The following is a 17658-nucleotide window of genomic DNA, read 5'->3' on the forward strand; positions in this document are numbered from 1 at the left end:
AGGGGCGGAGCCAGGGGGTAGGGGAGGGTCTCCCTGTTGAAACACCTTTCCAACATGATTTTGATTTGACAAAATTATTTAAGATAATCCATGATTAAGACAATTAAATTTAAGTGCTTTGATTTAATTGTACTAATGCGTTTGTTCAATGTTGAGTATAAAAATATTTATAAAAACAGGAATCAAATTAATACAGAACATAGTCAGCATGACAACATAGCACGGGCTGAGTAAAGAATAACTCAGTATGAAAGAAGGAAAGTCTTCTTCAGAACCGAAGCTTACAAATGAAGCTGATCACAGAAGCTGAGTGAAAAGCAACTCAGCATAAAAGAAGAGAAGTCTTCTTCAGAACTATATCTTGCAGAACGAAACTGACCGTGGAAGCTGAGTGAAGCAACTTAGTATCGGAATTGGCAACAATCAAAGACAACGGCTATCAAAGTCATGCTGAATGATTTAAGGACAGCACCAATGATCCGTTTGCTAAAAGACAAGATCCGACAACTGTCTGCACCAATAATAGAAACCTTGGAATTACGCAAAGAGTTAATTTCGAGATGCATGGGTCAAATGTCCGCTGGCTAAATAACGAAACCTGCACTACAAGACAAACCTGCGGGAAGAAGACAAGCCTGGCGCCTGCGGAATTCAGACGACAGGATTGGCCTGCAAATCTGAAGCTGACCAGAACAATGTCGGAAGAAAGAGCCGTTTGAATTCAACGGATGGATCCGAATTCAAATGATTGTGTCTTCAGATTTCAACTATAAAAGGACAAGTACACTTCTTGGATCCTTTGCCGAAATACAAGAGAAAAAGTATACATACAAAAGCACACCAAAACCAGAAAAAGATCTTACACCAAATTTTCATTTCTGTGTAAAAGCTAGAGTGATTTTTGTAATCATCTAAAGTGTTCTTTGTCTGAAAAAGAACAATTATGTATCAATTGTAAAATTGAGAGATTAGTGCTGAGTACTCGGTTTAAAGTACTCAGCAGTAGAGAAATCTAGGTGTTCGGTTATAACACTTAGTAGGAGTTGAGTAGACGAATAGAGGACGGTACTCTTGCATATTCAACTGCCTTGTAAACGGTTTGTGCTCTACCTTTAAAGAGCTCAGTATTGGATTGAAAAAGCCCGGAGGGATTCTGGGGACTGGACGTAGGCGGAGAGGCCGAACCAGGATAAGTCGTGCTGAGTAATTTCTAATTCTATCTCAATATATATATATATGTGTGTGTTGCTTGTTATATTTACTCAGTATATAAATTGTTTAAGCTGACACTGAGTAAATTAGAGTGCTGAGTAGGAAGCTGACCACAAAAGCGTTTTTTCCCAACTCGCAAGTAAAACAGCTCTAGTCAGTATCTGACTAAAACTGTCTTACGCCTCACTCGGCCGTGCTGACCAAAACTGAGTTGTAAAACTCAAAGAATTATATTAAGTCAGCGTAAATAAAACGAAAAAATTGTATTAGTTCCTAACCCCCCTTGGAACTAATCACACAGGACCAACACTCCCGACCCTTCGGCCCCGCCGGAAAACCCTAGGGTTGGGGTTTTCTCCCTGGCTCCGCCAGGGGCCGCCATGGCTGGAGCCCCTGGCGACTGGAAGATGAAGAAGAAGACTCTTCTTCTTCTTCATCTGTAAAAGGATGGAAGGGGGCAAAATTTCCCTTTCCATCCTTAACTTTTTTTAAGTTAACCTACTCAAAATGGCGTTATTTTGAGTAGATTAATTTTAAAAAAAAGATGGAAAGGTCAATTTTGTCTCCTTCCATCTATTATAATACTTCTTTCTTCCCTTTTCTTTTCATTGACCAGGAAAATGTTGTGGATTTGGGGAAAAATTCTCAAATTGCTCCACACTTTTTCTGAAATTTCAATTGTCCAATTTTATTTTATTTTCATTCAACTTCTAACTTTCAAGTATTTTTTTTTCATTGTTTATTTTATTTCTAGTTTTATAATTTCTAAACGTGATAAAAAAAATCCTATTAATTTAGGTATTTTTAGATTTTAGCTCAATCAATTGCTAGTGAATATATCGAAAAAAAATTCTCAAACAACTTTTGTATATAAATACACATCTTCAGTAGAAATCAATTTTCTAGAAAAAAAAAATTCTACCCACAATGGAGCCCCCGATATATGAGTCCTGGCTCCGCCACTGGGAATAACTAACTTCGTTTACTAATAATATACGTGCAAGCTTCCATGTATCAAGTAAATTATAAGAAAGAAAAATGCATATGCACCTATTTATATAATCCGAACCGAAGAGAAGTGCTAAGTCCAATCATTTATATATGCAAGAGCTTTCGAAAAGCAAAGAAATTAATTAAATGGGGTTGACAAAGCAAAGTTAATTGAAGGAAAGGTATTCTACATTGCATTGATGGATATGATTGGGGAAAAGGAAGTCCCCAAAGCTATAACTCAAGAAATTATATATAGAATCTTATTGATTCCTCTGCTGCATGATAGGCTAATTTATGATTAAATTATTCTTGCTTTGATTGATTTGAAAGTTCAATCATATTCTAAAGTAATATGCTACTTAATATATCTGCCTAGCAATTTCTACTTTATAAAAGCTTCTTTACTTATTCAACAATTCAGCATAATTCCACCATTATTTATTTTTTTTTTCTTTTATTTGATTGTTTCCAACATATTGAAGGATCAATTTTATTTTTATTTTAGTTTAGAATAAAATTTCATATATTATTTATAACACATTTGCAATGTTTGCCATAATAATGAATGAATGATTTCACAAAATTAACAAGTATATATAGGTGGTGTTGTTTGTCTTTTCACTTTAAAATGGGAGTTTTAGGTGTTTGGCTAGAGAACTCATCTTTATACAGGAAAAGTAGCATTTTACAAAAGTAGACAATCTCTGCTTTTCGGAAAAACACCATTTTCTAAGAGCAAACAACAAATTGTAACAACAAACAACAGATTAAATCAAACGAGTTCATAAATTCAAAATTTTGATTTGCCACAATATGTATTGATTTTTAAAAGAAAAGATTGACTTGTTTTAAGAGTGCAATGTTTGGTTAAGCTTGGTACATAAGATTGGCATAAATGCATGTGGCGTCATTTCTTCTCTTTACCTTAGTGGCAAGTAAAAGATATGCCTTTAGTTTCATTACTTTAACATTACATATTCTTATGATAGACATATACCCCATTTTTTTTATATGTGATTTAATTTTTTTTTTAGTTAAAACTAATAAAATATTATTATGCTCTTAATACTTTTTTTCAAAGGAAAAATTACAAAACTGGGTCAAATAGAAAGCTCATTTACATATTAAACCCATTTACTAATTCTACTACATATCTAGACTGATTTTGTGCGACTTTCCAAAAATACCCTCAATATTTACGCGGAGCTCGCCCCATCCCGTTTGATTTCGCATATTCACCCATATGCGAAGCCTGCGAAGTTAATGTTTTAATTTACTTAATGAATTTAGTTCGCATATGCGAATGCTGGATATGATTTGAAGCTAATACGCGAAGTGGTATATAACAAAAATTGGCAAACAACAACGGATTCGAACATTAAAATCATAACATTATCAAAATTTACAACAAGATTGCCACAATAACAACATTCAAATCATAACATTATCAAAATTTACAACAAGATTGCCACAATGAACTCTACTAACTAATCATTTCAAAGTGAAACTAACTAATCCGGTACCAATTTTGAAACGAATGAGTAATCTTGGTGTGCACCATGTGACACATCCATCCCAAAAGGTCTGGACGTGTCGCACGGTGCACACCAAGATTACGCATCCGCTTCAAAATTGGCACCGGATTAAGTTAGGTCCACTTTGAAGATTGGCACCATGGGATGGACGTGTCCCATGGTGCACCCGAGATTGACACAACCTCTCCTAACGAATCATTTCAGGAGTGAATGTGTCAATCTTAGGGAAGTTCATCCCTATACAGGAAGGAAAATCATCTCCCCTGCAGCCCAGTACGCCGCCTTCCAGAAAGGGATGTTATGTATTCAACCATCTACAGAAAAAATTAACCGTGTTAGTTAGGAAAAAAGACGATTTTGGTTTCGAGAAATGAAAATTAGCGAAGCATGCGAATGTAAATGTGCAGGGGAAGAGGTGATTTTACTTCGGATATCAATTTTTTCGGGCTCGTTCTCTTCGCAAAGCTTAGCGAAACCATCGATTGCGAAGTGAATTCATGAAAAAACGCAGAAAAAACAAACAGATACTTACATTTTTCGCCCCTTTCACCCCCAAAAGCGACAATAACAATATGATAACATGGGAAGAACGAAGGAAATAACGTAGAAAAACCATTTCTTTGATGGTAACAAGAAGAAAGAAACCAAGCAACGAACAGGAAGATGAAAAACCATTTACTCGTTTTCTAGGGTTGGGAAGTTGTAGAATCAAGAGATGAAGAGATGAAAAAGAGAAATTCATTATGATTTTGACTAAATTGTGCAGATTTCGTGCAATTTAAAGGAAGATCAAAAGTCTTGAAATCATTAATGCTGGAGCAACTTTTCGCATAACCAATGAGATAGAGGGAACGGCAATTCGCAAGTGGTGGAAGTGGGAAGGTCAGGGGTATTTTTGGAAAGTCACACAAAATCAGTCTAGATATGTAGTAGAATTAGTAAATGGGTTTAATATGTAAATGGGCCTCCCATTTGACCAGTTTTGTAATTTTCCCTTTTTCAAATTCTTTTTTCTATGTTAATTATTATTATTGTTTATTTAAAAGTACTTTTGTTAATACTAAACTTTTTTTCTAGAATAGACAGGAATATATATATATATATATATATAGAGGAGAGGGCTCTTGTGAGAACCCTTTCCTAAGTGAGAACTCACCTTAGGTGAGAACCACCCAAAACTACGTAGTTTTGGGTAAGAAAATTTAAAAAAAATGCTGCTATCTAAGGGGATCAAACCTGAGACCTTACATCTATACTCCACATTACTTACCACTGAGCCAATTGTCTTTCTTGTATACTATGTGTCGCGCTGCATAATATATTACGACCCTTTTAGTTTCCATTGTTTAATATTTGATGCATGCACTTATTAATATCAATTAAATGTGCATAATAATAAATTATTAATAAAAAAATAAATATGCATAATAATAAATTATTAATAGAAAAAAAATGCAAAAACATGCTCTAATTTCTTATTTATTTAATTACTCTATATTTTTGTAATTTATATTTTAAAATGTTAAGGACGATGTTCTAAATATTGTTACATATATTCTAAACTTTATAATTTGTGTTCTAAAAATTAAGTATAATGTTTAAAAAAATAGTAAATATATGGACCATTTTTACATTTGTTCTATAATATAATTTATAACACTCATATTCTAAATAACATAATGTATGTTCTAAAAAACATAACGCATGTTCTAAAGTTTATATTTTGTGTTCCAAAAATTAAGTATAACGTTCTAAAAAAATCAGTAGATATCTCGATCGGTTTTTCATTTGTTCTATAATATAATTTATAACTCATGTTCGAAAAAATATAACACGTGTTCTAAAAAACATAACGTATGTTCTAAAAAATATGTCGTACGTTCTAAACTTCATAGTTCGTGTTTTAAAAGTTAAAATATATGTTCTAACGTTTGTTTTAAAAAATATATAGTTTGTGTTCCAAAAATTAAGTATAATGTTCTAAAAAAATCAGTAGATATTTCGATCGTTTTTTCACTTGTTCTATAATATAATTTATAACTCATGTTCGAAAAAACATAACACGTGTTCTAAAAAACATAACGTATGTTCTAAAAAATATGTCGTACGTTCTAACTTCATAGTTCGTGTTTTAAAAGTTAAAATATATGTTATAACGTATGTTTTAAAAAATATATAGTTTGTGTTCTAAAAATTAAGTATAATGTTCTAAAAAATCAGTAGATATCTAGATCGTTTTTTCATTTGTTCTATAATATAATTTATAACTCATGTTCGAAAAAACATAAGACATGTTCTAAAAAACATAACGTATGTTCTAAAAAATATGTCGTACGTTCTAAACTTCATAGTTCGTGTTTTAAAAGTTAAAATATATGTCCTAACGTATGTTTTAAAAAATATATTTTCCTATGTAACATAAATTACAAAAATATAAATGAATTAAATAAATAAGAAATTAGAACATGTTCTTGGATTTTTTTTTATTAATAATTCATTATTATGCACATTTATCTTTTTTTCTATTAATAATTCATTATTATGCACATTTCCTTTTTTCTATTAATAATTCATTATTATGCATATTTAATCGATATTAATAAATGCATGCGTCAAATATTAAATAAAAAAACAATAGAAGCTAAAAGGGAGATGGTATATTAATCAGCGCGCGAAATAATATGCAAAAAGAGCAATTGGCTCAGTGGTAAACAACATGTAGTGTAGTTGAACATGTCCTAGGTTTTTACCCCCTAATAAGCAGTAGCATTTTTTCTTAATTTTCCTACTCAAAACTACGTAGTTTTGGGTGGTTCTCATCTAAGGTGAGCTCTCACTTAGGAGAGGGTTCTCACTTGATCCCTCCCCTCTATATATATATATATATATATATAAATACATTAGCAATAGTACATTAAAAGAATAAATTGATATAGAGAAAGTAATTAATAGGATTAAAACAAGTGCTACCATTCCAAGTAGCTATCTAATTAACTCAATCGAACCACTATTGCTAATGTAGTATTAACTTGATTTACTTAAATGTAGTAGAGCAGTTGTTTTGTGAGGGTATCAAATGTTGAAATAATAAACTTCTTTAATTTGGTTCAGTGTATTGTCCAAGAGTTATTTCTGTATCTGTATTTATAAAGAGTTAATGTTGTTTACTACCTATCAAGACAAGTAGTAAAAAAAAAGAATTTTCTTCCAGTAATTATACTCTTCCTCTGTTACCTGTGAAAGTTTATTTATTTGATCCAACAAATTGGTATCAGAGCCAAACAAAAATTCTCCTAAAAATTGAGAATCATGGTGAAAAGAGAAATCGTCATTGATTTGTGGGAAACCAAGTCGCAGATTTGGAAAGCTATGTGCTTATGCATCAGTCATATCAAAGAACAAGGCGATTCTTTGACCTTTGAATGGATCAGAAGGTTGTTGGAAAATGAGTTGGGATTGGAGAAATATACATTGGATGAAGTTACAACGACTAGTCTTTGTCGAGTTTTAGAGGAAGATATTGGACTTGATAAATTTGCACTTGATCCATATAAGAAATATATAGGTAATCTGTTAGATGAGGTATTTTTATGGGCTGATGAGAATTCGGAGTCTTCAGACAGAGAGATGGATGAGGATGATGAAGATGAAGTAGAACCAAAGAATAAAATTAGTGCAAAGCAAATGGTGCAAACTTGTGAAGTATCTAAAAAGAGGAAGAGACTTGAAAAAGAAAGCAAAGCAAGCATGTGGAAGAAGAAGCAAAGGACAACAGAAGTGCAGAAGGTATTGAGAAAGCCTCTGATAAATCAAGTGGGCTGCTATATACCGCAATATTTTTTCCACCTACCGCACTTTTTTGACAATTTTGCCCTCCTCATAATTTAAACTCAAAAATTCAAAAATCTCAAATCCTCTCTAGCTTTTTGGTTTTTCAAAAAACCCAACCTAAAAAAACATGCCGCCAAAGCCAGGAGCGGGTAAAGGCTTCATGAAATCTCTGTTAAGTTTTTTTTTTTAATTACTCAGAAATCACGGGTTCCGCCTCCGAATCGGAAGCGGAACCCATATGAATATAAGGTAAACGGAATCGCCGTGCCGTTTCCACCACGGGTGGAATGGACGAACTGCCCCTTCCACCCGTGGTGGAAACGGCACGGTCGTTCGTTCCACCGTAAGGTCATTTTCGCATCTGTATTTATAGAAAGTTCATGTTGTTTATTAAGAGTAATGTCTGTAATCTATAAATACCTATCAATACAAGTAGTAAAAAAAAAAATCTTCCAGCAATTATACTCTCCTCTGTTATCCAACAACAAAGATATTTCCAAAATGTATTATGGTTAGAAAAGGTGATTAAGCAAGGAAGGGTAATTAGGCGGGTTTCATAAAAAAGGTGTTGGGGTTGGGGGTTGACCTGAAAATAGAAAAGGAATATTAAAAAAAGAGATGTGTTGGGTTATAAAAGGTGTGAAAAGATTAGATTAGGACAAGTGTAGAAGGTGGACTCTCTCTCTCTCTTTATTACTTTACTCATCATCATGTGATTCATTCTATTCTATATATATATATCATCTCTGTTTCTGAGTAATGTTTATGTTAAGAAAAAAGAAAAGAGTTGAGTTGAGGGGAATGTTGTGTGGTTCGATGTCATTCATCTGAAACTTCTTGATTGAATGAATGATTTCGGACCAGGCTTCATTCCCCCCAACTCCATTAATATCAATGTTTGTTTTCCACAAACTCTGCAGGGGTATGATTATTTCCTTCCTCTCTCTTTATTTATTTATTGAAGTTCAACAATATTTGACTGTAAATTAAAGTTGTTGTCCTTTAGCTGCATTCAAACAGAACAGATCCATCGAGAAACAAACCTCTAGAGGGAGATCGCAAGACAAGTCTGGAGAGTAGTGAAAAGAATAACACAAGTAGCTAGCTAGGGCTTTCTCTCTTTTTGTTTCTTAAGAAAAGGACAGTCGCTCGGTAATTTACTGGGATGTCATCTGATCTGATTGGTAGCTACAAACTGAAATAGGAACGACATTCTACTGTGCCAAAAGTAAGCTTGAAAATTCCAACCAAATTCAAGATATCAAATTCTCATTATTGAAAAAAGAATTAATTAATCATGTCATGTCATGTGTTATCCATGCAAATTAATTAGGAGTTATTGTTGGTGATATAATGGAGTTGGCTCGTGCTTTTGTGTCAATTGAGCCAAGCGAATTCTGTCGCACATATTTTGACTTCTCTGCTAATTCCCTATCTCACATTGAAATCTTTATGAAAATTTTTATTAAAAAATTTTCAAATTGTGTTTATTTTTTTTGTTTAGAACAATTATAGCTCCTTTGTTATTTAATATAAGTTTTCTTTTATAAAAAAAAAAAAAGAATTACAACCAATTTCCGCATGTACTCATTAGACTAGTCAAACCAGATAATATTATCATTTGTTGTCATCCCTCATTTATTCTATTCTATTTCTATGTTTAATATTAATGTAACGCCTTTTCCAAAAAACAAAAAAAATATTAATGTAACGTAAACTATGTAACTGTTCATAGTAAAAGATAAAATGTATCATACTGAAGTCTATGCTCTTACAAAATAGGCTTCAAAACACAAAATTGAATGAATCAATGAATGGATAAATATCTTTTTTTCAGGAAAATTTCCAAAATATTTAATATTCATCATGAGGTTAAATGAATCTAGATCAGTTCGGATTTCCTTCAATTATTCCATATGTTAGGCAAATTTCATATAATTGGTGGGTGCCAAAGAAATCAAATATTGATTTACGTGGCTAACTTAATTCAATCTTGAGAATACCAGGTATTATTATTATTTATTAGTATTATATAAGAAATTTAACAAAAATAATGATATTTATTGATAGGCAGGGCCGTTCCTGACCTATTGGAGGCCCGGGACGAGATGATAAATTTGGGCCCGTTCATATATACATTTGAATTTTTTTTAATACAAGTTAGAAGTTAGATGAAAAAGAAATAGCCGGATATTCCAACTAGGTTGGTGCACCCTAACGAATTTTTCAATACATCTAAGTCTGAATTTTATCAAAACGTAAAGAATGAGAATAAAAAGTTAAGAATACAATCCCAAGAGGGACTAACAAAACTGAAATTGCTCTAAACAATTAAAGTTATACATTCTTAAATTTTAACCACTTAACCGTTAATCAGCTATCACAACGTTAACTCTCTTTGAAAAATTGATCAAACACTAACAAAATCAAAAAGCAAAACTAACAAAATCAAAACACAAACTAGAACATAGATTATATCAGAACACTAACCAACCAAACTATATTAATAAAAAGAAACTAGCAAACCTTAAATTTTGACCATTAAATTTTTCATTAAACATGGAGCCAAATTAAAGAAACAAAGTATGATTTTATACCTTAATTTAAAAAATTTAGACAAAAATTCATAAATGGTCCCAATTTAGAATGAACTTCTATCTAAATTTTCCTATATTTTAGTTATACTTTTATGATTTTTTTTATGTAAAAAGCTTTCAAATAAATGGTCCCAATTTAGAATGAACTAACATTTTATGGTTTTTTATGTAAAAAACCTTCAAATAAATGGTCCAATGGGTCCAAATTAAAGCACAATGTCAGAATTGAAACAATTGCTCCGGATATGGGCTGAAATTTGAGTTTTTAGCAACAAATCTTTGTGACTTATATTAATATTGGTTGGAAATAAAAAACTGATTTCTTTTATAAACAATGGGCCCCCTAAGATGATGGGTCCTGGGCTACTGCCCCAGAAATCAACCCTCAGGGTCGGCCCTGTTGATAGGCTATGTTCATCTAATAGTATGAAAATGTTGATTTGATCAAGTGGTTTGTTGATTTGATCACGTGTCAAAATGTGTTAAAGGATAGAAGCTTTTAAAAGCGTGATATGGTACATTCAGCAAGTGTGAAGGGAAGATACAGGTCTACTTTGAAGCTCCCTCCACACTCATAAACATAATTTAGTTTGTTAAGCTAAATCATTATTCCAATATTGTTATGGTCAAGGGTTTGGCTCAACACTACCATCCTTTAGCATAGCAACACATGTTTGCTCTAGCCTAAGGAACTATCTTCTTTAGTATCCACTACTTTTCAGAAATTGAGATGTCAACCTTAGCACCTTTGAAATTCATTAAGGGCAAACGCCGATTGAGAAAGAGGCTTTTGCATCAAGTGTTAATAAACATGTGTACCTATTTAAGGGAGGTGTCGTCGACTACTTATTTAAAGGAAGATATGGAAAATGAGAAAACATTTTGCGTATTGTTCATCCTTTTTAGATATTTCGAGGTAAGCTCTTACTCGTTTCTTCTACCAAATCTTTAACTTTTGCTTTCCATGGAATTTTCTCAATGACCCTCCAAAGAAACAACCGACCCTATGGAAGAGGTTTCCAGCAATGGGTCCTCCAATCTCTCTAGAGAGCTGAAAAGGCCCTTGACAAAGTTGAAGTGATTTTATCAAACCACGGCTACCCTATGTATGCTCATCCAAATATATCTCCAAATACTTTAGGAGTGTCCCATGATATGCCTTGTAAACCTATTTCATCAAATAGTCCTAAAATGACATGGGGTCCTAGAGAAACGGATCCTTCTATAGAATATGGTGTTGATGGGCACACCCCAAGATTAGAACCATCTAACTCACATCTTCCACTAGTGGAAAAAACCTTATTTTGCATCACACTTTTACAGTTATTTGTTTCGCACTTTGAAGCAACGCAAAAGCTCATGATGCACATAACCTACATACATCGAACTATAGAGCAACGCAAATAACTAAGTCATTTGTGCCATGATTTTACTTTAGCACGATGTAAATAACTTGATTATTTGCGTGCTTTGTAGTTGTTCGCAAATAACTTGGTTATTTGTGTCGTCTTGTATTGGTCCCTTGTTATGTGAGAATTAGTTCCTATGGGGGAGTTAATGGAACTATTTAGAGTTTAAAATTTTAGCCAAGTTAAAGTATTTCTCACAGTTCAATAGCACAGTTCAGAGGATAAATATTCAAGGTTCAGAAGCAACTTTAGTTGATCAACAACTAAGATTGATTATGTCCTTAGTTCGAAAGATGACGCCTCAAAAGGGCTTCCGAAATTAGCTCAGTTTAAATACAACTCTGACTAATTTATGTTTCCAAAATAAAAGCAAGCAATAAAGAGTAAGAGTTAGAGAGAGTGATACTCATCAGTTTTATCCTGGTTCGGCCTCCTGCCTACATCCAGTTCCCAAAATTCCTCTTCCAAGCTTTAATCCACTACTGAGCTCTTTGTGGTAGAGCACAAACCCTTACAATAGCTATTGAGTTATTACAGAGTACCTTCCTCTATAATCCTACACTTAAAACTATCTAACTCTGTTTGCTAAATATCGAACAAACAAAGCTTCTGAACTATACTTAAAAAATTGATAATTTTGTTCTAATCTAAGAACACTATGAAAGATCTAGAGAATTGATTACACAGAAGAATAAAGACGTTTGTGTAAATGCTTTTGCTTTGCTTGGAACTTCAAGGAATGATTCGCTCAGAATTTCTGTGTTTGAAGATCAAGTGCCAAGGCTGCAAATGAGGGGCCTTTTATAGTTGACATCTGAAGACTGGGGTCATTTTAAATTTTGAAATAACCGTTGGGAGGGAAACGCTCTTCTGTTGCTTTCACTCCTCGGAAGCTAGTGTCAACAGCTAATGGTCTTCTATCTTTTACCGTTGATTTGTCTGTTGCGCTGTGCTTTAGACTCAGTCGGAAGCAGACTGATTGTCTAACCAAATCAGGCAAAGTTCTCATATTGACCAGGAGACAAGTTGATTGTTGCTTCTAAAAATTTCCTTTTATGGTAAGGCTTTGTCAGTTGCGCAGAGTCAACTCTTGATCTTGTCAAGCGTGGGTTGATCTGTCATCCGAGTTTGTCTTATCTTTTAGACAGATAATCTTTGCTTCTGGATCCTTCTACATGTTGGGCTGGAAGCTTGATCCACTAGCTTTGGCTTATGGGCTTTGATTCAAGGCTTAAGGCCTTTTCTTATTTCTTTGAACTTAAACTTAATTCATCAAGACACTTCAACAAACACATTAGTATGAACAAATCAATATTTAAATTTAATGTGTTATTAATTATGGAGATATTAATTTCATTTAATATTTTTGTCAAAATCAAAATTAATGTGGAAATTGTGTTTCAGCACTTTGTGTTGGTCCCGTGTAACGTGACAAAGTTAGTTCCAAGGGGGGTTAGGAACTATTTTAAAAATTTCACGTTAAGGCTGACTTCTTTTTCTTTCAAGATTTTTACTAAGTCTTTTAGCACAGTGATGCTGAGTAAGATCAGAGACAGCTTTAGTTAACTAGTAACTAAATTTGTTTCTGTCGTGAGTCAGAAAGTAGCAGTTAAGTCTATTCTTGAGCTCGGTGCTTAGATCACGCAACTCAATAGATGTGTTTTACAGTTTACTAGGCACAATACAAAGCAATTAAATAAGGAGCAAGAGTTGGGAAAATAATACTCAGCAGTCTTATCCTGGTTCGGCCTTCTTGCCTACGTCCAGTCCCCAGAGTCCTTCCGAGCTTTTTAAATCCACTACTGAGCTCTTTCAGGTATAGCACAAACCTCTTACAATAGTTACTAAGTATACAAGAGTACCTTCCTCTATTCTTCTACTCAACAGTATCTCTACCACTGAGTGTTATAACCGAGCAACTCAGTGTCTCCTTCTAAACTCTAGAATTGATAAAGTGTTTGTTCTAACAAATTGAAGAACACTTTAGATGATTTAACAATCTAGGCTTTTACACAATGAATATGAATGAGTGTAAGATTTGCTTTGCTTTTCAAGACAGAAACTTCAAGTTGCTATTTGGTCAGTGTTTCGACTTGGTGAAGATCTGCATCGAATGAAGCATTTGAGAGGCCTATTTATAGTGACATCTGAGGCACCGATTATTTCAAATTTCGAAATAACCGTTGGAGGGAAAACGGTGCACAATCGCTTTTGCTCCGTCAGTGCTCAGTGCCTTCAGCCAATAAGAGCGTTGCATCTTCTGCCTTCTTCAGTTGCCAGGTACGTCTGGTCGGCAGGCGTCAGATTGTCCCTCTTCTTTTGGCAAAGTCTCCCTGACATCTTCCTGCGTCTTCTGAAACTTTTCCGAAGTGGAACGACTTTGTCTCAAAGTTACTCAGGTCAACTATTGACCTGTCTTCTATCCGTTCAACTCAGCAGCTTCGACATGAAGCAATTGAGAAGTGGTTCTCGATCCTTCTCGCTGCTGGGCCGTGTGGCTTTAATCTGTTGACTTGGGGTTTGACCTTCTCTTGTGGGCTTTTGGGCCTTGATCTTTTAATGTCTTTAGTTCTTATAAATTAAATTACTCAACATTGAACAAACACATTAGTATGAAATAAATCAAAGCATTTAAATTTAATGTGTTAGAATAATTTATCATGGAAATTTAAATCTAACTTAAATAATTTTGTCAAATCAAAATCATTGTGGAAATGTGTTTCAACAAACTCCCTCATTTTGATGTTGGCAAAAATATTAAAGTAGGAACTCAGTGTTGAGCTCCCCCATGATAGATGACCATTTCTTAACTTCTGAATTTCTCTCCCATAAGGGTTGAATCACTGACTTAGCTTTACTTTAAACATTTCAAGGTTTAATCAAGTATTAATACATGTCAGTGTTCATTACTTTTAGTTTGTATATATTACACGAGCCAAAGAATTTAGGAGTCATGGAATGGTTGATGAAAAACAAATATAAGGTTTTAATTAGCAAGAATATTAATTAATTGTATTATAATAAATAAGAATATATAACTAAATAAAAAGATAACATATAAAATTAATAGAAAAATAATAGAATATGATTATTTAATTATGATGTTTAGCTTAAATTGTATATATTTTGTAAACGATAAGCTTAAATTCGTATTATTTTATAAACGTTAAGCTTATATTGGCGCTATTTTGTACGTGAGGTCTAAATTGATGCTATATTGTAAACGTTAAGCCTAAATTGATGTTATGTTGTAAACGTTAAGCCTATATTGGTGCTATTTTGAACGTTGAGCCTAAATTGGTACTTCCCCAAAAATCTTAGGCCTATTTTGGTACCTTGTCCTTAATATAAAATAGTAACGATGGAGATGTGATGTCACTTCCTCTTTCTTTTACTGATAAAAAATATAATATAATATATAATATATTAATTTTAATTATATTATTATATTTATCTATAAAAAAATTATTTTATCCGTACTATATCTAAGAGTTCTACAGAATTTAAATTAATCTCTAAAATCTCTCCAATCCTCTGCATATCATAATATAAAACAACAATGATGGAAATGAGATGTCACTTCCTACTTTTTTACTGATAAAAAAATATAATATAATATATAATATATTAATTTTAATTATATTATTATATTTATCTATAAAAATATTATTTAAAGTAAATGTGAAAATAAAATAATAATATTTAATGTATACATCACCTTTATATCATTAATTGTAAATATTAGATTATATTTTTGTTAATATTTATATGTTAAGATGAATCCGTGCATCGCGCGGGTCAAAAACTAGTTATTAATAAAGAGATAATATAAATTTAAAGTCTCAATAAAACAAAAAAAAAATTATTAAAAGAACATAATTTAGTTGTTATGTTTCTAAAATTGAAAGGTTATGCATTCCAACAACAGTAGTATTCATATAGATTCTGATTACCAAATGAACTGGTTATTTATAATTATGGCCCGTTTGGCTACTTATTGTTTATTGTTCATGTTTGCTAGTTGCTGTTACGGTTTGCTGTTTGCTTTTTGGAAAAGCAGAGATTTTCTGCTTTTGTAAAAAGCTACATTTCAGTTGTAAAAGACAAATAGGAGGTGTCTAACCAAACATCTAAAACTCTTTCTTTTAAAGTGAAAATGTGAACTGGAAGAGAAATTATATTATACGCCAGGCATACCACATCAAAATATGATGTGGTATGGTATGACCAATACAATTAAGACAGCTGTACAAAAAAAAATTTGTTTTTGTTTTGCCTGAATGAAGACGCCTAAAACTTATCTTCCCCAAATACATATAAATCATCTCTCTTAGAAGACTCCAGCCGGTTGCCACTGCTCTTTCTGTTTTCTTCCGCCGGCTACTGCCAGTTTTCTGTTCGTCCTCCTTATACCATCTCCCAGTTTTCTGTTCGTCGTCCTCCTACCATCTCCGATCGTCCTTCTCCTTTTGTGCCCTTTTCCTTTTCTCTTCCACTTCCAGTGAAAAAGTAAAATCTGAATATAGTTGCCCAATGGGAAGGAGAATGATGCAAGATTGAGTACCGATGATTGAATCATGTAATTGACTAATGGAGAATTGGATCTGAGATCCACTCACCACCTACAACTTGTAACAGGACTTAAGCAAAAGAAACTAATATTTGGATCTGAAGTTTTTTTTTAAGTTTTAATTGCAATTGAAGTTCATGTAAACCACCACCATAAATTAATTAAAATTAAAATGTTCTTTACATTATGTGAGACTAATGTTTGTTAATACTAATATTTGTTTTGGGGAAACAATTTGTGAATGAAATCTCTGCAACAAAAGACCGGTATATATTGTCCATAATAACTTCCTGAAATTCGGATGGAACCTAACCAGAAAACTAAGTAGTCAACAGTTGAAATAAATCAATCCTAAAATTTGAGCAAACTCACACGAAATATTGGAGCGGTTGAAAGAATTGAAAGTAATGGATTCACAGCAGTCAAAATCCCCAATTCCTTTAAATCCCTAATTTCCCAATTTCATCCACAACGGTAACATTGGCCTTCTAGAAAGCTCTCCACCTTAATACTATCATATACCTCACCGTCCTTGATTGCTCTCACCTCATTATCAGACCGTTCAAGAAATTAGCGATCCTCGTACAAGATTCCACCATTCACTTCCTGCCACCATTCACCGTTCTGTTATTCCTTCTGCAACAGCTTTTGTCCTTTTCTTTTCTTGGCTTAACTCGCACGATTTATTTTCTATTTAGTCTGTAATTTCACTGCTTTGTAGATCAATGAGAATTTGAGGAAATTTCTATCATTCCACTACTCATTCATCTTAATATGGTATCAGAGCAAACTTTGCTCCGCTGATAAGCACGTTAAGTTTCAATGGCTGCTCCGATCATCTCCAGTAGCAGTCCATACCATTTGCCACCCAATGAGACACCAGCCCTTTCCCTGGTCTCACAAGTTCTCACCGGACCAAACTATCATCAATGGTCATGATCGGTAAAGGTGGCACTCATGTCAAAGAACAAGTTTTCGTTTGTTGACGGAACAATACCAGCGCTTGTTGTTGGAGACAACCTCTACAACCAATGGGAACGCTGCAACAACATGGTGATGTCCTGGATCAACCATGCTCTTTCACCTTCGATAGCAAGAAGCATTATGTGGATTGATAGAGCAAATGACGTCTGGGATGATTTAAAGGATAGATTTTCACAAACTGATTCATTAAGAATCCTCGAGTTAAGGAGAGAAATCCATAGCCTTAAACAGTGCAACAGTAATATAACTGAATACTACATCAACCTGAAAATCCTGTATGATGAACTGATGAATCTGAGGCCTATGCCCAAATGCACCTGTGTTCCTGCTTGCAGATGCAATGCCTTCAAAGAACTAAGGAATCAACAAGATGCAGACCAGGTGATGACTTTTCTGCAAGGATTGAATGAAGGATACTCAACTATTTGTTCATAAATTCTCCTTCTGGAGCCATTACCATCACTCAACAAGGCGTTTGCACTAGCCATTCAGCATGAGAGACAACTGGGGTTTTCACCTAACAAGAG

This window comes from Euphorbia lathyris, chromosome 2 (genome assembly GCF_963576675.1).
Source record: "Euphorbia lathyris chromosome 2, ddEupLath1.1, whole genome shotgun sequence".
In the NCBI taxonomy this organism is placed as follows: domain Eukaryota; kingdom Viridiplantae; phylum Streptophyta; class Magnoliopsida; order Malpighiales; family Euphorbiaceae; genus Euphorbia; species Euphorbia lathyris.